We start from the raw sequence: 26,216 nt of genomic DNA, 5'->3' as shown, positions 1-26,216 counted from the left end.
CCCTTCCCCACACATTGAAACCTCTTCCCCACACACTGAAACCACTTCCCCACAGACTGAAACCCCTTCCCCACACTCTGAAACCTCTTCCCCACACACTGAAACCTCTTCCCCACACACTGAACCCACTTCCCCACACACTGAGACCACTTCCCCACACACTGAAACCTCTACCCCACACACTGAAACCCCTTCCCCACAGACTGAAACCCCTTAATCACACACTGAAACCCATCCCCACACACTGAAGTCTCTTCCCACTCACTGAAACCTCTTCCCCACACACTGAAACCCCTTCCCCACACACTGAAACCCATCCCCACACACTGAAAACTCTTCCCCACACACTGAAAGCTCTTCCCCACAGACTGAAACCCTTACCCACACACTGAAACCTCATCCCCACACACTGAAACCCCTTCCCCACACACTGAAACCCTTTCCCAACACACTGAAACCCATCCCCACACACTGAAACCTCTTCCCCTCACACTGAAACCCATCCTCACACACTGAAACCTCTTCCCCACACACTGCAACCTTTTCCACACACACTGAAACCCCTTCCCCACACACTGAAACCCGTTCCCCACACACTGAAACCCGTTCCCCACACACTGAAACCTCTTCCCCACAGACTGACACCCCTTCCCCACACACTGAAACACATCCCCACACACTGAAACCTCTTCCCAACACACTGAAACCCCTTCCCTACACACTAAAACCCATCCCCACAAACTGAAACCTCTTCCCCACACACTGAAACCCCTTCCCCACACACTGAAACCGATCCCCACACACTGAAACCCCTTCCCCACACACTGAAACCCATCCCCACACACTGCAACCCTTCCCCACACAATGAAACCTCTTCCCACAATCTGAAACCTCTTCGCCGCGGACTGAAAACCTACCCCACACACTGAAACCTCTTCCTCACACACTGAAACCGCTTCCCCACGCACTGAAACCTCTTCCCCACACACTGAAACCTCTTCCCCACACAATGAAACCACTTCCCCGCACACAGAAACATCCCCCCCACACACTGAATCCCCTTCACCAGACACTGAAACCACTTCCCCACACACTGAAACTTCTTCCCCACACACTGAAACAACTTCCCCGCAGACTGAAAACCCTTCCTCACACTCTGAAACCTTTTCCCCACACACTGAAACCCCTTCCCCACACACTGAAAACCATCCCGACACACTGAAACCCCTTCCCCACACACTGAAACCATTCCCCACGCACTGAAACCTATTCCCAGAAACTCAAACCTCTTCGCCACAGACTGAAACCTTTCCCCACACACTGAAACCTCTTCTACACACACTGAAACCTCTTCCACACACACTGAAACCTCTTCGCCACACACTGAAACCTCTTCCCCACACACTGAAACCTCTTCCCCACACACTGAAACCCCTTCCCCGCACACTGAAACCTCTTCCCCACACACTGAATCCCCTTCACCACAGACTGAAACCCCTGCCGCACACACTGAAACCTCTTCCCCACACACTGAAACCACTTCCCCACACACTGAAACCACTTCCCCACACACTGAGACCACTTGCCCACACACTGAAACCTCTTCCCCACACACTGAAACCCCTTCCCCACAGACTAAATCCCCTTAACCACACACTGAAACCCATCCCCACACACTGAAATCTCTTCCCACACACTGAAACCTCTTCCCCACACACTGAAAGCTCTTCCCCACAGACTGAAACCCTTACCCACACACTGAAACCTCTTCCCCACACACTGAAACCCCTTCCCCATACACTGAAACCCTTTCCCCACACACTGAAACCCATCCCCACACACTGAAACCTCTTCCCCACACACTGAAACCCATCCTCACACACTGAAACCTCTTCCCCACACACTGCAACCTTTTCCACACACACTGAAACCCCTTCCCCACGCACTGAAACACATCCCCACACACTGAAACCTCTTCCCAACACACTGAAACCCCTTCCCCACACACTGAAACCCATCCCCACAAACTGAAACCTCTTCCCAACACACTGAAACCCTTTCCCCACACACTGAAACCCATCCCCACACACTGAAACCCCTTCCCCACACACCGAAACCCATCCCCACACAATGCAACCCTTCCCCACACAATGAAACCTCTTCCCACAATCTGAAACCTCTTCGACACAGACTGAAACCCTTCCCCACACACTGAAACCACTTAGCCACACACTGAAACCTCTTCCCCACACACTGAAACCCCTTCCCCGCACACTGATACCTCTTTCCCAAACACTGTATCCCCTTCACCACCCACTGAAACCCCTTCCCCACACTCTGAAACCTCTTCCCCACACAGTGAAACCCCTTCCCCACACACTGAAAACCATCCCGACACGCTGAAACCCCTTCCCCACACACTGAAACCCGTTCCCCACACACTGAAAACCGTTCCCCACACACTGAAACCTCTTCCCCACAGACTGACACCCCTTCCCCACACACTGAAACACATCCCCACACACTGAAACCTCTTCCCAACACACTGAAACCCCTTCCCCACACACTAAAACCCATCCCCACAAACTGAAACCTCTTCCCCACACACTGAAACCCCTTCCCCACACACTGAAACCGATCCCCACACACTGAAACCCCTTCCCCACACACTGAAACCCATCCCCACACACTGCAACCCTTCCCCACACAATGAAACCTCTTCCCACAATCTGAAACCTCTTCGACACAGACTGAAACCCCTTCCCCACACACTGAAACCCTTCCCCACACACTGAAACCACTTCCCCAAACACTGAAACCTCTTCCCCGCACACTGAAACCCCTTCCCCGCACACTGATACCTCACTCCAAAACACTGTATCCCCTTCACCACACACTGAAACCCCTTCCCCACACACTGAAACCTCTACCCACACACTGAAACCCATCACCACACAATGAAACCCATCGCCACACACTGAAACCCATTCCCCACACGCTGAAACCCCTTCCTCACACACTGAAACAAATTCCCCACACACTGAAACCCATCCCCACAGACAGAAATCTCTTCCCACACACTGAAACCCCTTCCCCACACACTGAAACCCCTTGCCCACACACTGAAACCCATCCCCACACTCTGAAAACTCTTCCCCACACACTGAAACCTCTTCCCCACACACTGAAAACTCTTCCCCACACACTGAAACCCCTTCCCCACACACTGAAACCCTTTCCCCACACACTGAAACCCATCCCCACACACGGAAACCTCTTCCCCACACACTGAAAACCATCCTCACACACTGAAACCTCTTCCCCACACACTGCAACCTTTTCCACACACACTGAAACCCCTTCCCCACACACTGAAACCCGTTCCCTACACACTGAAACCCGTTCCCCACACACTGAAACCTCTTCCCCACACACTGAAACCCCTTCCCCACTCACTGAAACCCATCCCCACACACTGAAAACTTTTCCCCACACACTGAAACCTCTTCCCCACACACTGAAAGCTTTTCCCCACAGACTGAACCCCTTACCCACACACTGAAACCTCTGCCCCACACACTGAAACCCCTTCCCCACACACTGAAACCCTTTCCCCACACACTGAAACCCATCCCCACACACTGAAACCTCTTCCCCACACACTGAAACCCATCCTCTCACACTGAAACCTCTTCCCCACACACTGAAACCCGTTCCCCACAGAGTGAAACCCGTTCCTCACACACTGAAACCTCTTCCCCACAGACTGAAACCCTTCCCCACACACTGAAACACATCCCCACACACTGAAACCTCTTCCCAACACACTGAAACCCCTTCCCCACACACTGAAACACATCCCCACAAACTGAAACCTCTTCCCCACACACCGAAACCACTTCCCCAAACACTGAAACCTCTTATCCACACACTGAAACCCCTCCCCCGCACACTGATACCTCTTTCCCAAACACTGTATCCCCTTCACCACACACTGAAACCCCTTCCCCACACACTGAAACCTCTTCCCCACACACTGAAACCCATCACCACACAATGAAACCCATCGCCACACACTGAAACCCCTTCCCCACACGCTGAAACCCCTTCCACACACACTGAAACAAATTCCCCACACTCTGAAACCCATCCCCACAGACAGAAATCACTTCCCACACACTGAAACCCCTTCCCCACACACTGAAACCCCTTGCCCACACACTGAAACCCATCCCCACACACTGAAAACTCTTCCCCACACACTGAAACATCTTCCCCACACACTGAAAGCTCTTCCCCATAGACTGAAACCATTACCCACACACTGAAACCTCTTCCCCACACACTGAAAGCCCTTCCCCACACACTGAAACCCTTTCCCCACACAATGAAACCCATCCCCACACACGGAAACCTCTTCCCCACACACTGAAACCCATCCTCACACACTGAAACCTCTTCCCCACACACTGCAACCTTTTCCACACACACTGAAACCCCTTCCCCACACACTGAAACCCGTTCCCCACACACTGAAACCCGTTCCCCACACACTGAAACCTCTTCCCCACACACTGAAACCCATCCCCACACACTGAAAACTGTTCCCCACACACTGAAACCTCTTCCCCACACACTGAAAGCTATTCCCCACAGACTGAAGCCCTTACCCACACACTGAAACCTCTGCCCCACACACTGAAACCCCTTCCCCACACACTGAAACCATTTCCCCACACACTGAAACCCATCCCCACACACTGAAACATCTTCCCCACACACTGAAACCCATCCTCACACACTGAAACCTCTTCCCCACATACAGCAACCCGTTCCCCACAGAGTGAAACCCGTACCCCACACACTGAAACCTCTTCCCCACAGACTGAATCCCCTTCCCCACACACTGAAACACATCCCCACACACTGAAACCTCTTCCCAACACACTGAAACCCCTTCCCCACACACTGAAACACATCCCCACAAACTGAAACCTCTTCCCCACACATTGAAACACCTTCCCCACACACTGAAACCGATCCCCACACACTGAAACCCCTTCCCTACACACTGAAACCCATCCCCACACACTGCAACCCTTCCCCATACAATGAAACCTCTTCCCACAATCTGAAACCTCTTCGACACAGACTGAAACCCTTCCACACACACTGAAACCACTTCCCCACACACTGAAACCTCTTCCCCACACCCTGAAACCCCTTCCCCGCACACTGATACCTCTTCCCCAAACACTGAATCCATTCCCCACACAATGAAACCCATCACCACACACTGAAACCTCTTCCCCACACACTGATACCTCTTCCCCACACGCTGAAACCCCTTCCCCACACGCTGAAACCCCTTCCACACACACTGAAACAAATTCCCCACACACTGAAACCCATCCCCACAGACTGAAACCTCTTCCCCACACACTGAAACCCATCCCCACACACTGAAACCCCTTCCCCACACATTGAAACCCATCCCCACACACTGAAACACTTCCCATCACACGGAAACCTCTTTCCCACACACTGAAACCTCTTCGCCACAGACTGAAAACCTTCCCCACACACTGACAACTCTTCCTCACACACTGAAACCGCTTCCCCACGCACTGAAACCTCTTCCCCACACACTGAAACCTCTTCCCCACACACTGCAACCCCTTCCCCGCACACTGAAACATACCCCCCACACACTGAATCCCCTTCACCAGACACAGAAACCACTTCCCCACACACTGAAACCTCTTCCCCACACACTGAAAGCACTTCCCCGCAGACTGAAACCCCTTCCCCACACTCTGAAACCTCTTCCCCACACACTGAAACTCCTTCCCCACACACTGAAAACCATCCCGACACACTGAAACCCCTTCCCCACACACTGAACCCCATACCCACACACTGAAACCCTTCCCCACGCACTGAAACCTCTTCCCAGAAACTGAAACCTCTTCGCGACAGACTGACACCTTTCCCCACACACTGAAACCTCTTCCCCACACACTGATACCTCTTCCACACACACTGAAACCTCTTCGCCACACACTGAAACCTCTTCCGCACACACTGAAACCTCTTCCCCACACACTGAAACCCCTTCCCCGCACACTGAAACCTCTTCCCCACACACTGAATCCCCTTCACCACACACTGAAACCCCTTCCCCACATACTGAAACCTCTTCCCCACACACTGAAACCACTTCCCCACACACTGAGACCACTACCCCACACACTGAAACCTCTTCCCCACACTCTGAAATCTCCTTCACCACACACTGAAACCCCTTCCCCACACATTGAAACCTCTTCCCCACACACTGAAACCACTTCCCCACAGAATGAAACCCCTTCCCCACACTCTGAAACCTCTTCCCCACACACTGAACCCACTTCCCCACACACTGAGACCACTTCCCCACACACTGAAACCTCTTCCCCACACACTGAAACCTCTTCTACACACACTGAAAGCTCTTCCACACACACTGAAACCTCTTCGCCACACACTGAAACCTCTTCCCCACACACTGAAACCTCTTCCCCACACACTGAAACCCCTTCCCCGCACACTGAAACCTCTTCCCCACACACTGAATCCCCTTCACCACACACTGAAACCCCTGCCGCACACACTGAAACCTCTTCCCCACACACTGAAACCACTTCCCCACAGACTGAAACCCCTTCCCCACATTCTGAAACCTCTTCCCCACAAACTGAAACCTCTTCCCCACACACTGAAACCACTTCCCCACTCACTGAGACCACTTCCCCACACACTGAAACCTCTTCCCCACACACTGAAACCCCTTCCCCACAGACTAAATCCCCTTAACCACACACTGAAACCCATCCCCACACACTGAAATCTCTTCCCACACACTGAAACCTCTTCCCCACACACTGAAAGCTCTTCCCCACAGACTGAAACCCTTACCCACACACTGAAACCTCTTCCCCACACACTGAAACCCCTTCCCCATACACTGAAACCCTTTCCCCACACACTGAAACCCATCCCCACACACTGAAACCTCTTCCCCACACACTGAAACCCATCCTCACACACTGAAACCTCTTCCCCACACACTGCAACCTTTTCCACACACACTGAAACCCCTTCCCCACGCACTGAAACACATCCCCACACACTGAAACCTCTTCCCAACACACTGAAACCCCTTCCCCACACACTGAAACCCATCCCCACAAACTGAAACCTCTTCCCAACACACTGAAACCCTTTCCCCACACACTGAAACCCATCCCCACACACTGAAACCCCTTCTCCACACACCGAAACCCATCCCCACACAATGCAACCCTTCCCCACACAATGAAACCTCTTCCCACAATCTGAAACCTCTTCGACACAGACTGAAACCCTTCCCCACACACTGAAACCACTTAGCCACACACTGAAACCTCTTCCCCACACACTGAAACCCCTTCCCCGCACACTGATACCTCTTTCCCAAACACTGTATCCCCTTCACCACCCACTGAAACCCCTTCCCCACACTCTGAAACCTCTTCCCCACACAGTGAAACCCCTTCCCCACACACTGAAAACCATCCCGACACGCTGAAACCCCTTCCCCACACACTGAAACCCGTTCCCCACACACTGAAAACCGTTCCCCACACACTGAAACCTCTTCCCCACAGACTGACACCCCTTCCCCACACACTGAAACACATCCCCACACACTGAAACCTCTTCCCAACACACTGAAACCCCTTCACCACACACTAAAACCCATCCACACAAACTGAAACCTCTTCCCCACACACTGAAACCCCTTCCCCACACACTGAAACCGATCCCCACACACTGAAACCCCTTCCCCACACACTGAAACCCATCCCCACACACTGCAACCCTTCCCCACACAATGAAACCTCTTCCCACAATCTGAAACCTCTTCGACACAGACTGAAACCCCTTCCCCACACACTGAAACCCTTCCCCACACACTGAAACCACTTCCCCAAACACTGAAACCTCTTCCCCGCACACTGAAACCCCTTCCCCGCACACTGATACCTCATTCCAAAACACTGTATCCCCTTCACCACACACTGAAACCCCTTCCCCACACACTGAAACCTCTACCCACACACTGAAACCCATCACCACACAATGAAACCCATCGCCACACACTGAAACCCATTCCCCACACGCTGAAACCCCTTCCTCACACACTGAAACAAATTCCCCACACACTGAAACCCATCCCCACAGACAGAAATCTCTTCCCACACACTGAAACCCCTTCCCCACACACTGAAACCCCTTGCCCACACACTGAAACCCATCCCCACACTCTGAAAACTCTTCCCCACACACTGAAACCTCTTCCCCACACACTGAAAACTCTTCCCCACACACTGAAACCCCTTCCCCACACACTGAAACCCTTTCCCCACACACTGAAACCCATCCCCACACACGGAAACCTCTTCCCCACACACTGAAAACCATCCTCACACACTGAAACCTCTTCCCCACACACTGCAACCTTTTCCACACACACTGAAACCCCTTCCCCACACACTGAAACCCGTTCCCTACACACTGAAACCCGTTCCCCACACACTGAAACCTCTTCCCCACACACTGAAACCCCTTCCCCACTCACTGAAACCCATCCCCACACACTGAAAACTTTTCCCCACACACTGAAACCTCTTCCCCACACACTGAAAGCTATTCCCCACAGACTGAAACACTTACCCACACACTGAAACCTCTGCCCCACACACTGAAACCCCTTCCCCACACACTGAAACCCTTTCCCCACACACTGAAACCCATCCCCACACACTGAAACCTCTTCCCCACACACTGAAACCCATCCTCTCACACTGAAACCCTTTCCCCACACACTGAAACCCATCCCCACACACTGAAACCTCTTCCTCACACACTGAAACCGCTTCCCCACGCACTGAAACCTCTTCCCCACACACTGAAACCTCTTCCCCACACACTGCAACCCCTTCCCCGCACACTGAAACATACCCCCCACACACTGAATCCCCTTCACCAGACACAGAAACCACTTCCCCACACACTGAAACCTCTTCCCCACACACTGAAAGCACTTCCCCGCAGACTGAAACCCCTTCCCCACACTCTGAAACCTCTTCCCCACACACTGAAACTCCTTCCCCACACACTGAAAACCATCCCGACACACTGAAACCCCTTCCCCACACACTGAACCCCATACCCACACACTGAAACCCTTCCCCACGCACTGAAACCTCTTCCCAGAAACTGAAACCTCTTCGCGACAGACTGACACCTTTCCCCACACACTGAAACCTCTTCCCCACACACTGATACCTCTTCCACACACACTGAAACCTCTTCGCCACACACTGAAACCTCTTCCGCACACACTGAAACCTCTTCCCCACACACTGAAACCCCTTCCCCGCACACTGAAACCTCTTCCCCACACACTGAATCCCCTTCACCACACACTGAAACCCCTTCCCCACACACTGAAACCTCTTCCCCACACACTGAAACCACTTCCCCACACACTGAGACCACTACCCCACACACTGAAACCTCTTCCCCACACTCTGAAATCTCCTTCACCACACACTGAAACCCCTTCCCCACACATTGAAACCTCTTCCCCACACACTGAAACCACTTCCCCACAGAATGAAACCCCTTCCCCACACTCTGAAACCTCTTCCCCACACACTGAACCCACTTCCCCACACACTGAGACCACTTCCCCACACACTGAAACCTCTTCCCCACACACTGAAACCTCTTCTACACACACTGAAAGCTCTTCCACACACACTGAAACCTCTTCGCCACACACTGAAACCTCTTCCCCACACACTGAAACCTCTTCCCCACACACTGAAACCCCTTCCCCGCACACTGAAACCTCTTCCCCACACACTGAATCCCCTTCACCACACACTGAAACCCCTGCCGCACACACTGAAACCTCTTCCCCACACACTGAAACCACTTCCCCACAGACTGAAACCCCTTCCCCACATTCTGAAACCTCTTCCCCACAAACTGAAACCTCTTCCCCACACACTGAAACCACTTCCCCACTCACTGAGACCACTTCCCCACACACTGAAACCTCTTCCCCACACACTGAAACCCCTTCCCCACAGACTAAATCCCCTTAACCACACACTGAAACCCATCCCCACACACTGAAATCTCTTCCCACACACTGAAACCTCTTCCCCACACACTGAAAGCTCTTCCCCACAGACTGAAACCCTTACCCACACACTGAAACCTCTTCCCCACACACTGAAACCCCTTCCCCATACACTGAAACCCTTTCCCCACACACTGAAACCCATCCCCACACACTGAAACCTCTTCCCCACACACTGAAACCCATCCTCACACACTGAAACCTCTTCCCCACACACTGCAACCTTTTCCACACACACTGAAACCCCTTCCCCACGCACTGAAACACATCCCCACACACTGAAACCTCTTCCCAACACACTGAAACCCCTTCCCCACACACTGAAACCCATCCCCACAAACTGAAACCTCTTCCCAACACACTGAAACCCTTTCCCCACACACTGAAACCCATCCCCACACACTGAAACCCCTTCTCCACACACCGAAACCCATCCCCACACAATGCAACCCTTCCCCACACAATGAAACCTCTTCCCACAATCTGAAACCTCTTCGACACAGACTGAAACCCTTCCCCACACACTGAAACCACTTAGCCACACACTGAAACCTCTTCCCCACACACTGAAACCCCTTCCCCGCACACTGATACCTCTTTCCCAAACACTGTATCCCCTTCACCACCCACTGAAACCCCTTCCCCACACTCTGAAACCTCTTCCCCACACAGTGAAACCCCTTCCCCACACACTGAAAACCATCCCGACACGCTGAAACCCCTTCCCCACACACTGAAACCCGTTCCCCACACACTGAAAACCGTTCCCCACACACTGAAACCTCTTCCCCACAGACTGACACCCCTTCCCCACACACTGAAACACATCCCCACACACTGAAACCTCTTCCCAACACACTGAAACCCCTTCACCACACACTAAAACCCATCCACACAAACTGAAACCTCTTCCCCACACACTGAAACCCCTTCCCCACACACTGAAACCGATCCCCACACACTGAAACCCCTTCCCCACACACTGAAACCCATCCCCACACACTGCAACCCTTCCCCACACAATGAAACCTCTTCCCACAATCTGAAACCTCTTCGACACAGACTGAAACCCCTTCCCCACACACTGAAACCCTTCCCCACACACTGAAACCACTTCCCCAAACACTGAAACCTCTTCCCCGCACACTGAAACCCCTTCCCCGCACACTGATACCTCATTCCAAAACACTGTATCCCCTTCACCACACACTGAAACCCCTTCCCCACACACTGAAACCTCTACCCACACACTGAAACCCATCACCACACAATGAAACCCATCGCCACACACTGAAACCCATTCCCCACACGCTGAAACCCCTTCCTCACACACTGAAACAAATTCCCCACACACTGAAACCCATCCCCACAGACAGAAATCTCTTCCCACACACTGAAACCCCTTCCCCACACACTGAAACCCCTTGCCCATACACTGAAACCCATCCCCACACTCTGAAAACTCTTCCCCACACACTGAAACCTCTTCCCCACACACTGAAAACTCTTCCCCACACACTGAAACCCCTTCCCCACACACTGAAACCCTTTCCCCACACACTGAAACCCATCCCCACACACGGAAACCTCTTCCCCACACACTGAAAACCATCCTCACACACTGAAACCTCTTCCCCACACACTGCAACCTTTTCCACACACACTGAAACCCCTTCCCCACACACTGAAACCCGTTCCCTACACACTGAAACCCGTTCCCCACACACTGAAACCTCTTCCCCACACACTGAAACCCCTTCCCCACTCACTGAAACCCATCCCCACACACTGAAAACTTTTCCCCACACACTGAAACCTCTTCCCCACACACTGAAAGCTATTCCCCACAGACTGAAACACTTACCCACACACTGAAACCTCTGCCCCACACACTGAAACCCCTTCCCCACACACTGAAACCCTTTCCCCACACACTGAAACCCATCCCCACACACTGAAACCTCTTCCCCACACACTGAAACCCATCCTCTCACACTGAAACCTCTTCCCCACACACTGAAACCCGTTCCCCACAGAGTGAAACCCGTTCCTCACACACTGAAACCTCTTCCCCACAGACTGAAACCCCTTCCCCACACACTGAAACACATCCCCACACACTGAAACCTCTTCCCAACACACTGAAACCCCTTCCCCACACACTGAAACACATCCCCACAAACTGAAACCTCTTCCCCACACACCGAAACCACTTCCCCAAACACTGAAACCTCTTATCCACACACTGAAACCCCTCCCCCGCACACTGATACCTCTTTCCCAAACACTGTATCCCCTTCACCACACACTGAAACCCCTTCCCCACACACTGAAACCTCTTCCCCACACACTGAAACCCCTTCCCCACTCACTGAAACCCATCCCCACACACTGAAAACTGTTCCCCACACACTGAAACCTCTTCCCCACACCCTGAAAGCTATTCCCCACAGACTGAAGCCCTTACCCACACACTGAAACCTCTGCCCCACACACTGAAACCCCTTCCCCACACACTGAAACCATTTCCCCACACACTGAAACCCATCCCCACACACTGAAACATCTTCCCCACACACTGAAACCCATCCTCACACACTGAAACCTCTTCCCCACATACAGCAACCCGTTCCCCACAGAGTGAAACCCGTACCCCACACACTGAAACCTCTTCCCCACAGACTGAATCCCCTTCCCCACACACTGAAACACATCCCCACACACTGAAACCTCTTCCCAACACACTGAAACCCCTTCCCCACACACTGAAACACATCCCCACAAACTGCAACCTCTTCCCCACACATTGAAACACCTTCCCCACACACTGAAACCGATCCCCACACACTGAAACCCCTTCCCTACACACTGAAACCCATCCCCACACACTGCAACCCTTCCCCATACAATGAAACCTCTTCCCACAATCTGAAACCTCTTCGACACAGACTGAAACCCTTCCACACACACTGAAACCACTTCCCCACACACTGAAACCTCTTCCCCACACCCTGAAACCCCTTCCCCGCACACTGATACCTCTTCCCCAAACACTGAATCCATTCCCCACACAATGAAACGCATCACCACACACTGAAACCTCTTCCCCACACACTGATACCTCTTCCCCACACGCTGAAACCCCTTCCCCACACGCTGAAACCCCTTCCACACACACTGAAACAAATTCCCCACACACTGAAACCCATCCCCACAGACTGAAACCTCTTCCCCACACACTGAAACCCATCCCCACACACTGAAACCCCTTCCCCACACATTGAAACCCATCCCCACACACTGAAACACTTCCCATCACACGGAAACCTCTTTCCCACACACTGAAACCTCTTCGCCACAGACTGAAAACCTTCCCCACACACTGACAACTCTTCCTCACACACTGAAACCGCTTCCCCACGCACTGAAACCTCTTCCCCACACACTGAAACCTCTTCCCCACACACTGCAACCCCTTCCCCGCACACTGAAACATACCCCCCACACACTGAATCCCCTTCACCAGACACAGAAACCACTTCCCCACACACTGAAACCTCTTCCCCACACACTGAAAGCACTTCCCCGCAGACTGAAACCCCTTCCCCACACTCTGAAACTTCTTCCCCACACACTGAAACTCCTTCCCCACACACTGAAAACCATCCCGACACACTGAAACCCCTTCCCCACACACTGAACCCCATACCCACACACTGAAACCCTTCCCCACGCACTGAAACCTCTTCCCAGAAACTGAAACCTCTTCGCGACAGACTGAAACCTTTCCCCACACACTGAAACCTCTTCCCCACACACTGATACCTCTTCCACACACACTGAAACCTCTTCGCCACACACTGAAACCTCTTCCGCACACACTGAAACCTCTTCCCCACACACTGAAACCCCTTCCCCGCACACTGAAACCTCTTCCCCACACACTGAATCCCCTTCACCACACACTGAAACCCCTTCCCCACACACTGAAACCTCTTCCCCACACACTGAAACCACTTCCCCACACACTGAGACCACTACCCCACACACTGAAACCTCTTCCCCACACTCTGAAATCTCCTTCACCACACACTGAAACCCCTTCCCCACACATTGAAACCTCTTCCCCACACACTGAAACCACTTCCCCACAGAATGAAACCCCTTCCCCACACTCTGAAACCTCTTCCCCACACACTGAACCCACTTCCCCACACACTGAGACCACTTACCCACACACTGAAACCTCTTCCCCACACACTGAAATCCCTTCCCCACAGACTCACACCCCTTAATCACACACTGAAACCCATCCCCACACACTGAAGTCGCTTCCCACTCACTGAAACCCCTTCCCCACACACTGAAACCCCTTCCCCACGCACTGAAACCCATCCCCACACACTGAAAACTCTTCCCCACACACTGAAAGCTCTTCCTCACAGACTGAAACCCTTACCCACACACTGAAACCTCTTCCCCACACACTGAAACCCCTTCCCCACACACTGAAACCCTTTCCCCACACACTGAAACCCATCCCCACACACTGAAACCTCTTCCCCTCACACTGAAAGCCATCCTCACACACTGAAACCTCTTCCCCACACACTGCAACCTTTTCCACACACACTGAAACCCCTTCCCCACACACTGAAACCCGTTCCCCACACACTGAAACCCGTTCCCCGCACACTGAAACCTCTTCCCCACAGACTGACACCCCTTCCCCACTCACTGAAACACATCCCCACACACTGAAGCCTCTTCCCAACACACTGAAACCCCTTCCCCACACACTGAAACCCATCCCCACAAACTGAAACCTCTTCCCCACACACTGAAACCCCTTCCCCACACACTGAAACCGGTCCCCACACACTGAAACCCCTTCCCCACACACTGAAACCCATCCCCACACACTGCAACCCTTCCCCACACAATGAAACCTCTTCCCACAATCTGAAACCTCTTCGACACAGACTGAAACCCTTCCCCACACACTGAAACCACTTCCCCAAACACTGAAACCTCTTCCCCACACACTGAAACCCCTTCCCCGCACACTGATACCTCTTTCCCAATCACTGCATCCCCTTCACCACACACTGAAACCCCTTCCCCACACACTGAAAACTCTTCCCCACACACTGAAACCCATCACCACACAATGAAACACATCGCCAAAAACTGAAACCCCTTCCCCACACGCTGAAACCCCTTCCACACACACTGAAACAAATTCCCCACACACTGAAACCCATCCCCACAGACAGAAATCTCTTCCCACACAGTGAAACCCCTTCCCCACACACTGAAACCCCTTGCCCACTCACTGAAACCCATCCCCACACACTGAAAACTCTTCCCCACACACTGAAACCTCTTCCCCACACACTGAAAGCTCATCCCCACAGACTGAAACCCTTACCCACACACTGAAACCTCTTCCCCACACACTGAAACCCCTTCCCCACACACTGAAACCCTTTCCCCACACACTGAAACCCATCCCCACACACGGAAACCTCTTCCCCACACACTGAAACCCATCCTCACACACTGAAACCTCTTCCCCACACACCGCAACCTTTTCCACACACACTGAAACCCCTTCCCCACACACTGAAACCCGTTCCCCACACACTGAAACCCGTTCCCCACACACTGAAACCCGTTCTCCACACACTGAAACCTCTTCCCCACACACTGAAACCCCTTCCCCACTCACTGAAACCCATCCCCACACACTGAAAACTCCTCCCCACACACTGAAACCTCTTCCCCACACACTGAAAGCTATTCCCCACAGACTGAAACCCTTACCCACACACTGCAACCCCTTCCCCGCACACTGAAACATACCCCCCACACACTGAATCCCCTTCACCAGACACTGAAACAACTTCCCCACACACTGAAACCTCTTCCCCACACACTGAAAGCACTTCCCCGCAGACTGAAACCCCTTCCCCACACTCTGAAACCTCTTCCCCACACACTGAAACTCCTTCCCCACACACTGAAAACCATCCCGACACACTGAAACCCCTTCCCCACACACTGAACCCCATACCCACACACTGAAACCCTTCCCCACGCACTGAAACCTCTTCCCAGAAACTGAAACTTCTTCGCGACAGACTGAAACCTTTCCCCACACACTGAAACCTCTTCCCCACACACTGATACCTCTTCCACACACACTGAAACCTCTTCGCCACACACTGAAACCTCTTCCCCACACACTGAAACCTCTTCCCCACACACTGAAACCCCTTCCCCGCACACTGAAACCTCTACCCCACACAGTGAATCCCCTTCACCACACACTGAAACCCCTTCCCCACACACTGAAACCTCTTCCCCACACACTGAAACCACTTCCCCACATACTGAGACCACTACCCCACACACTGAAACCTCTTCCCCACACTCTGAAATCTCCTTCACCACACACTGAAACCCCTTCCCCACACATTGAAACCTCTTCCCCACACACTGAAACCACTTCCCCACAGAATGAAACCCCTTCCCCACACTCTGAAACCTCTTCCCCACACACTGAACCCACTTCCCCACACACTGAGACCACTTCCCCACACACTGAAACCACTTCCCCACACACTGAAACCTCTTCCCCACACACTGAAACCTCTTCCCCACACACTGAAACCACTTCCCCACAGAATGAAACCCCTTCCCCACACTCTGAAACCTCTTCCCCACACACTGAACCCACTTCCCCACACACTGAGACCACTTCCCCACACACTGAAACCACTTCCCCACACACTGAAACCCCTTCCCCACACACTGAAACCTCTTCCCCACACACTGAAACCCGTTCCCCACACACTGAAACCTCTTCCCCACAGACTGACACCCCTTCCCCACACACTGAAACACATCCCCAAACACTGAAGCCTCTTCCCAACACACTGAAACCCCTTCCCCACACACTGAAACCCATCCCCACAAACTGAAACCTCTTCCCGACACACTGAAACCCCTTCCCCACACACTGAAACCGGTCCCCACACACTGAAACCCCTTCCCCACACACTGAAACCCATCCCCACACACTGCAACCCTTCCCCACACAATGAAACGTCTTCCCACAATCTGAAACCTCTTCGACACAGACTGAAACCCTTCCCCACACACTGAAACCACTTCCCCAAACACTGAAACCTCTTCCCCACACACTGAAACCCCTTCCCCGCACACTGATACCTCTTTCCCAATCACTGCATCCCCTTCACCACACACTGAAACCCCTTCCCCACACACTGAAACCTCTTCCCCACACACTGAAACCCATCACCACACAATGAAACACATCGCCAAAAACTGAAACCCCTTCCCCACACGCTGAAACCCCTTCCACACACACTGAAACCTCTTCCCCTCACACTGAAAGCCATCCTCACACACTGAAACCTCTTCCCCACACACTGCAACCTTTTCCACACACACTGAAACCCCTTCCCCACACACTGAAACCCGTTCCCCACACACTGAAACCCGTTCCCCGCACACTGAAACCTCTTCCCCACAGACTGACACCCCTTCCCCACTCACTGAAACACATCCCCACACACTGAAGCCTCTTCCCAACACACTGAAACCCCTTCCCCACACACTGAAACCCATCCCCACAAACTGAAACCTCTTCCCCACACACTGAAACCCCTTCCCCACACACTGAAACCGGTCCCCACACACTGAAACCCCTTCCCCACACACTGAAACCCATCCCCACACAGTGCAACCCTTCCCCACACAATGAAACCTCTTCCCACAATCTGAAACCTCTTCGACACAGACTGAAACCCTTCCCCACACACTGAAACCACTTCCCCAAACACTGAAACCTCTTCCCCACACACTGAAACCCATTCCCCGCACACTGATACCTCTTTCCCAATCACTGCATCCCCTTCACCACACACTGAAACCCCTTCCCCACACACTGAAACCTCTTCCCCACACACTGAAACCCATCACCACACAATGAAACACATCGCCAAAAACTGAAACCCCTTCCCCACACGCTGAAACCCCTTCCACACACACTGAAACAAATTCCCCACACACTGAAACCCATCCCCACAGACAGAAATCTCTTCCCACACAGTGAAACCCCTTCCCCACACACTGAAACCCCTTGCCCACTCACTGAAACCCATCCCCACACACTGAAAACTCTTCCCCACACACTGAAACCTCTTCCCCACACAGTGAAAGCTCATCCCCACAGACTGAAACCCTTACCCACACACTGAAACCTCTTCCCCACACACTGAAACCCCTTCCCCACACACTGAAACCCTTTCCCCACACACTGAAACCCATCCCCACACACGGAAACCTCTTCCCCACACACTGAAACCCATCCTCACACACTGAAACCCCTTCCCCACACACCGCAACCTTTTCCACACACACTGAAACCCCTTCCCCACACACTGAAACCCGTTCCCCACACACTGAAACCCGTTCCCCACACACTGAAACCCGTTCTCCACACACTGAAACCTCTTCCCCACACACTGAAACCCCTTCCCCACACACTGAAACCCATCCCCACACACTGAAAACTCCTCCCCACACACTGAAACCTCTTCCCCACACACTGAAAGCTATTCCCCACAGACTGAAACCCTTACCCACACACTGCAACCCCTTCCCCGCACACTGAAACATACCCCCCAAACACTGAATCCCCTTCACCAGACACTGAAACAACTTCCCCACACACTGAAACCTCTTCCCCACACACTGAAAGCACTTCCCCGCAGACTGAAACCCCTTCCCCACACTCTGAAACCTCTTCCCCACACACTGAAACTCCTTCCCCACACACTGAAAACCATCCCGACACACTGAAACCCCTTCCCCACACACTGAACCCCATACCCACACACTGAAACCCTTCCCCACGCACTGAAACCTCTTCCCAGAAACTGAAACCTCTTCGCGACAGACTGAAACCTTTCCCCACACACTGAAACCTCTTCCCCACACACTGATACCTCTTCCACACACACTGAAACCTCTTCGCCACACACTGAAACCTCTTCCCCACACACTGAAACCTCTTCCCCACACACTGAAACCCCTTCCCCGCACACTGAAACCTCTTCCCCACACACTGAATCCCCTTCACCACACACTGAAACCTCTTCCCCACACACTGAAACCTCTTCGCCACACACTGAAACCACTTCCCCACACACTGAGACCACTACCCCACACACTGAAACCTCTTCCCCACACTCTGAAATCTCCTTCACCACACACTGAAACCCCTTCCCCACACATTGAAACCTCTTCCCCACACACTGAAACCACTTCCCCACAGAATGAAACCCCTTCCCCACACTCTGAAACCTCTTCCCCACACACTGAACCCACTTCCCCACACACTGAGACCACTTCCCCACACACTGAAACCACTTCCCCACACACTGAAACCTCTTCCCCACACACTGAAACCTCTTCCCCACACACTGAAACCACTTCCCCACAGAATGAAACCCCTTCCCCACACTCTGAAACCTCTTCCCCACACACTGAACCCACTTCCCCACACACTGAGACCACTTCCCCACACACTGAAACCACTTCCCCACACACTGAAACCCCTTCCCCACACACTGAAACCCGTTCCCCACACACTGAAACCCGTTCCCCACACACTGAAACCTCTTCCCCACAGACTGACACCCCTTCCCCACACACTGAAACACATCCCCACACACTGAAGCCTCTTCCCAACACACTGAAACCCCTTCCCCACACACTGAAACCCATCCCCACAAACTGAAACCTCTTCCCCACACACTGAAACCCCTTCCCCACACACTGAAACCGGTCCTCACACACTGAAACCCCTTCCCCACACACTGAAACCCATCCCCACACACTGCAACCCTTCCCCACACAATGAAACGTCTTCCCACAATCTGAAACCTCTTCGACACAGACTGAAACCCTTCCTCACACACTGAAACCACTTCCCCAAACACTGAAACCTCTTCCCCACACACTGAAACCCCTTCCCCGCACACTGATACCTCTTTCCCAATCACTGCATCCCCTTCACCACACACTGAAACCCCTTCCCCACACACTGAAACCTCTTCCCCACACACTGAAACCCATCACCACACAATGAAACACATCGCCAAAAACTGAAACCCCTTCCCCACACGCTGAAACCCCTACCACACACACTGAAACAAATTCCCCACTCACTGAAACCCATCCCCACAGACAGAAATCTCTTCCCACACACTGAAACCCCTTCCCCACACACTGAAACCCCTTGCCCACTCACTGAAACCCATCCCCACACACTGAAAACTCTTCCCCACACACTGAAACCTCTTCCCCACACACTGAAAGCTCATCCCCACAGACTGAAACCCTTCCCCACACTCTGAAACCTCTTCCCCACACACTGAACCCACTTCCCCACACACTGAGACCACTTCCCCACACACTGAAACCACTTCCCCACACACTGAAACCTCTTCCCCACACACTGAAACCTCTTCCCCACACACTGAAACCACTTCCCCACAGAATGAAACCCCTTCCCCACACTCTGAAACCTCTTCCCCACACACTGAACCCACTTCCCCACACACTGAGACCACTTCCCCACACACTGAAACCACTTCCCCACACACTGAAACCCCTTCCCCACACACTGAAACCCGTTCCCCACACACTGAAACCCGTTCCCCACACACTGAAACCTCTTCCCCACAGACTGACACCCCTTCCCCACACACTGAAACACATCCCCACACACTGAAGCCTCTTCCCAACACACTGAAACCCCTTCCCCACACACTGAAATCCATCCCCACAAACTGAAACCTCTTCCCCACACACTGAAACCCCTTCCCCACACACTGAAACCGGTCCTCACACACTGAAACCCCTTCCCCACACACTGAAACCCATCCCCACACACTGCAACCCTTCCCCACACAATGAAACGTCTTCCCACAATCTGAAACCTCTTCGACACAGACTGAAACCCTTCCTCACACACTGAAACCACTTCCCCAAACACTGAAACCTCTTCCCCACACACTGAAACCCCTTCCCCGCACACTGATACCTCTTTCCCAATCACTGCATCCCCTTCACCACACACTGAAACCCCTTCCCCACACACTGAAACCTCTTCCCCACACACTGAAACCCATCACCACACAATGAAACACATCGCCAAAAACTGAAACCCCTTCCCCACACGCTGAAACCCCTACCACACACACTGAAACAAATTCCCCACTCACTGAAACCCATCCCCACAGACAGAAATCTCTTCCCACACACTGAAACCCCTTCCCCACACACTGAAACCCCTTGCCCACTCACTGAAACCCATCCCCACACACTGAAAACTCTTCCCCACACACTGAAACCTCTTCCCCACACACTGAAAGCTCATCCCCACAGACTGAAACCCTTACCCACACACTGAAACCTCTTCCCCACACACTGAAACCCCTTCCCCACACACTGAAACCCTTTCCCCACACACTGAAACCCATCCCCACACACGGAAACCTCTTCCCCACACACTGAAACCCATCCTCACACACTGAAACCTCTTCCCCACACACCGCAACCTTTTCCACACACACTGAAACCCCTTCCCCACACACTGAAACCCGTTCCCCACACACTGAAACCCGTTCTCCACACACTGAAACCTCTTCCCCACACACTGAAACCCCTTCCCCACTCACTGAAACCCATCCCCACACACTGAAAACTCCTCCCCACACACTGAAACCTCTTCCCCACACACTGAAAGCTATTCCCCACAGACTGAAACCCTTACCCACACACTGAAACCTCTGCCCCACACACTGATACCCCTTCCCCACACACTGAAACCCTTTCCCCACACACTGAAACCCATCCCCACACACTGAAACCTCTTCCCCACGCACTGAAACCCATCCTCACACACTGAAACCTCTTCCCCACACACTGAAACCCGTTCCCCACACAGTGAAACCCGTTCCCCACACACTGAGACCTCTTCCCCACAGACTGAAACCCCTTCCCCACACACTGAAACACATCCCCACACACTGAAACCTCTTGCCAACACACTAAAACCCCTTCCCCACACACTGAAACACATCCCCACAAACTGACACCTCTTCCCCACACACTGAAACCCCTTCCCCACACACTGAAACCGATCCCCACACACTGAAACCCCTTCCCTACACACTGAAACCCATCCCCACACACTGCAACCCTTCCCCACACAATGAAACCTCTTCCCACAATCTGAAACCTCTTCGACACAGACTGAAACCCTTCCCCACACACTGAAACCACTTCCCCACACACAGAAACCTCTTCCCCACACCCTGAAACCCCTTCCCCGCACACTGATACCTCTTTCCCAAACACTGTATCCCCTTCACCACACACTGAAACACCTTCCCCACACACTGAAACCTCTTCCCCACACACTGAATCCATTCCCCACACAATGAAACCCATCACCACACACTGAAACCTCTTCCACACAGACTGAAACCTCTTCCCCACACACTGAAAGCCATCCCCACACACTGAAACCCCTTCCCCACACATTGAAACCCATCCCCACACACTGAAACATTTCCCCACACACGGAAACCTCTTCCCCACACACTGAAACCTCTTCGCCACAGACTGAAAACCTTCCCCACACACTGAAACCTCTTCCTCACACACTGAAACCACTTCCCCACGCACTGAACCCTCTTCCCCACACACTGAAACCTCTTCCCCACACACTGAAACCCCTTCCCCGCACACTGAAACATACCCCCCACACACTGAATCCCCTTCACCAGACACTGAAACCACTTCCCCACACACTGAAACCTCTTCCCCACACACTGAAACCACTTCCCCGCAGACTGAAACCCCTTCCCCACACTCTGAAACCTCTTCCCCACACACTGAAACTCCGTCCCCACACACTGAAAACCATCCCGACACACTGAAACCCCTTCCCCACACACTGAACCCCATACCCACACACTGAAACCCTTCCCCACGCACTGAAACCTCTTCCCAGAAACTGAAACCTCTTCGCCACAGACTGAAACCTTTCCCCACAGACTGAAACCTCTTCCCCACAGACTGATACCTCTTCCACACACACTGAAACCTCTTCGCCACACACTGAAACCTCTTACCCACACACTGAAACCTCTTCCCCACACACTGAAACCCCTTCCCCGCACACTGAAACCTCTTCCCCACACACTGAATCCCCTTCATCACACACTGAAACCCCTTCCCCACACACTGAAACCTCTTCCCCACACACTGAAACCATTCCCCACACACTGAAACCCATCCCCACACACTGAAATCTCTTCCCACACACTGAAACCTCTTCCCCACACACTGAAAGCTCTTCCCCACAGACTGAAACCCTTACCCACACACTGAAACCTCTTCCCCACACACTGAAACCCCTTCCCCACACAATAAAACACTTTCCCCACACACTGAAACCCATCCCCACACACTGAAACCTCTTCCCCACACAGTGAAACCCATCCTCACACACTGAAACCTCTTCCCCACACTCTGCAACCTTTTCCACACACACTGAAACCCCATCCCCACACACTGAAACCTCTTCCCCACACCCTGAAACCCGTTCCCAACACACTGATACCTCTTTCCCAAACACTGTATCCCCTTCACCACACACTGAAACCCCTTCCCCACACACTGAAACCTTTTCCCCACACACTGAATCCATTCCCCACACAATGAAACACATCACCACACACTGAAACCTCTTCCCCACACACTGAAACCCATCCCCACACACTGAAACCCATTCCCCACACACTGAAACCCATCCCCACACACTGAAACACTTCCCCACACACGGAAACCTCTTCCCCCCACACTGAAACCTCTTCGCCACAGACTGAAAACCTTCCCCACATACTGAAACCTCTTCCTCACACACTGAAACCGCTTCCCCACGCACTGAAACCTCTTCCCCACACACTGAAACCTCTTCCCCACACACTGAAACCCCTTCCCCGCACACTTAAACATAGCCCCCACACACTGAATCCCCTTCACCAGACACTGAAACCACTTCCCCGCAGACTGAAACCCCTTCTCCACCCTCTGAAACATCTTCCCCACACACTGAAACTCCTTCCCCACACACTGAAAACCATCCGGACACACTGAAACCGCTTCCCCACACACTGAACCCCATACCCACACACTGAAACCCTTCCCCACGCACTGAAACCTCTTCCCAGAAACTGAAACCTCTTCGCGACAGACTGAAACCTTTCCCCACACACTGAAACCTCTTCCCCACACACTGATACCTCTTCCACACACACTGAAACCTCTTCGCCACACACTGAAACCTCTTCCCCACACACTGAAACCTCTTCCCCACACACTGAAACCTCTTCCCCACACACTGAAACCCCTTCCCCGCACACTGAAACCTCTTCCCCACACACTGAATCCCCTTCACCACACACTGAAACCCCTTCCCCACACACTGAAACCTCTTCCCCACACACTGAAACCACTTCCCCACAGACTGAAACCCCTTCCCCACATTCTGAAACCTCTTCCCCGCACACTGAAACCTCTTCCCCACACACTGAAACCACTTCCCCACACACTGAGACCACTTCCCCACACACTGAGACCACTTCCCCACACACTGAGACCTCTTCCCCACACACTGAAATCTGTTCCCACACACTGAGACCAATTCCCCACACACGGAAACCCATCCCCACACACTGAAATCTCTTCCCACACACTGAAACCTCTTACCCACACACTGAAACCTCTTCCCACACACTGAAACCCCTTCCCCACACAATGAAACCCTTTTCCCACACACTGAAACCCATCCCCACACACTGAAACCTCTTCCCCACACAGTGAAACCCATCCTCACACACTGAAACAACATCCCCACACACTGTAACCTTTTCCACACACACAGAAACCCCTTGCCCACACACTGAAACCCGTTCCCCACACACTGAAACCCGTTCCCCACTAACTGAAACCTCTTCCCCACAGACTGAAACCCCTTCCCCACACACTGAAACCCATCCCCACAAACTGAAACCTCTTCCCCACACACTGAAACCCCTTCCCCACACACTGAAACCCATCCCCACACACTGAAACCCCTTCCCCACACACTGAAACCCATCCCCACACAATGCAACCCTTCCCCACACAATGAAACATCTTCCCACAATCTGAAACCTCTTCGACACAGACTGAAACCCTTCCCCACACACTGAAACCACTTCGCCACACACTGAAACCTCTTCCCCACACATTGAAACCCCTTCCCCGCACACTGATACCTCTTTCCCAAACACTGTATCCCCTTCACCACACACTGAAACCTCTTCCCCACTCTCTGAAACCTCTTCCCCACACACTGAAACCCCTTCCCCACACACTGAAACCCATCCCGACACACTGAAACCGCTGCCCCACACACTGAACCCCATACCCACACACTGAAACCCTTCCCCACGCACTGAAACCTCTTCCCAGAACTGAAACCTCTTCGCCACAGACTGAAACCCTTCCCCACACACTGAAACCTCTTCCCCACACACTGATCCCTCTTCCACACACACTGAAACCTCTTCGCCACACACTGAAACCTCTTCCCCACACACTGAAACCTCTTCACCACTCACTGAAACCTCTTCCCCACACACTGAAACCCCTTCCCCGCACACTGAAACCTCATCCCCAAACACTGAATCCCCTTCACCACAAACTGAAACCACTTCCCCACACACTGAAACCTCTTCCCCACACACTGAAACCACTTCCCCACAGACTGAAACCCCTTCCCCACACTCTGAAACCTCTTCCCCACACACAGAAACCACTTCGCCAC

The sequence above is a fragment of the Heterodontus francisci genome, chromosome 25 (genome assembly GCF_036365525.1).
Source record: "Heterodontus francisci isolate sHetFra1 chromosome 25, sHetFra1.hap1, whole genome shotgun sequence".
Classification (NCBI taxonomy): Eukaryota; Metazoa; Chordata; class Chondrichthyes; order Heterodontiformes; family Heterodontidae; genus Heterodontus; species Heterodontus francisci.
Note: the sequence above shows the minus strand (reverse complement) of the source record.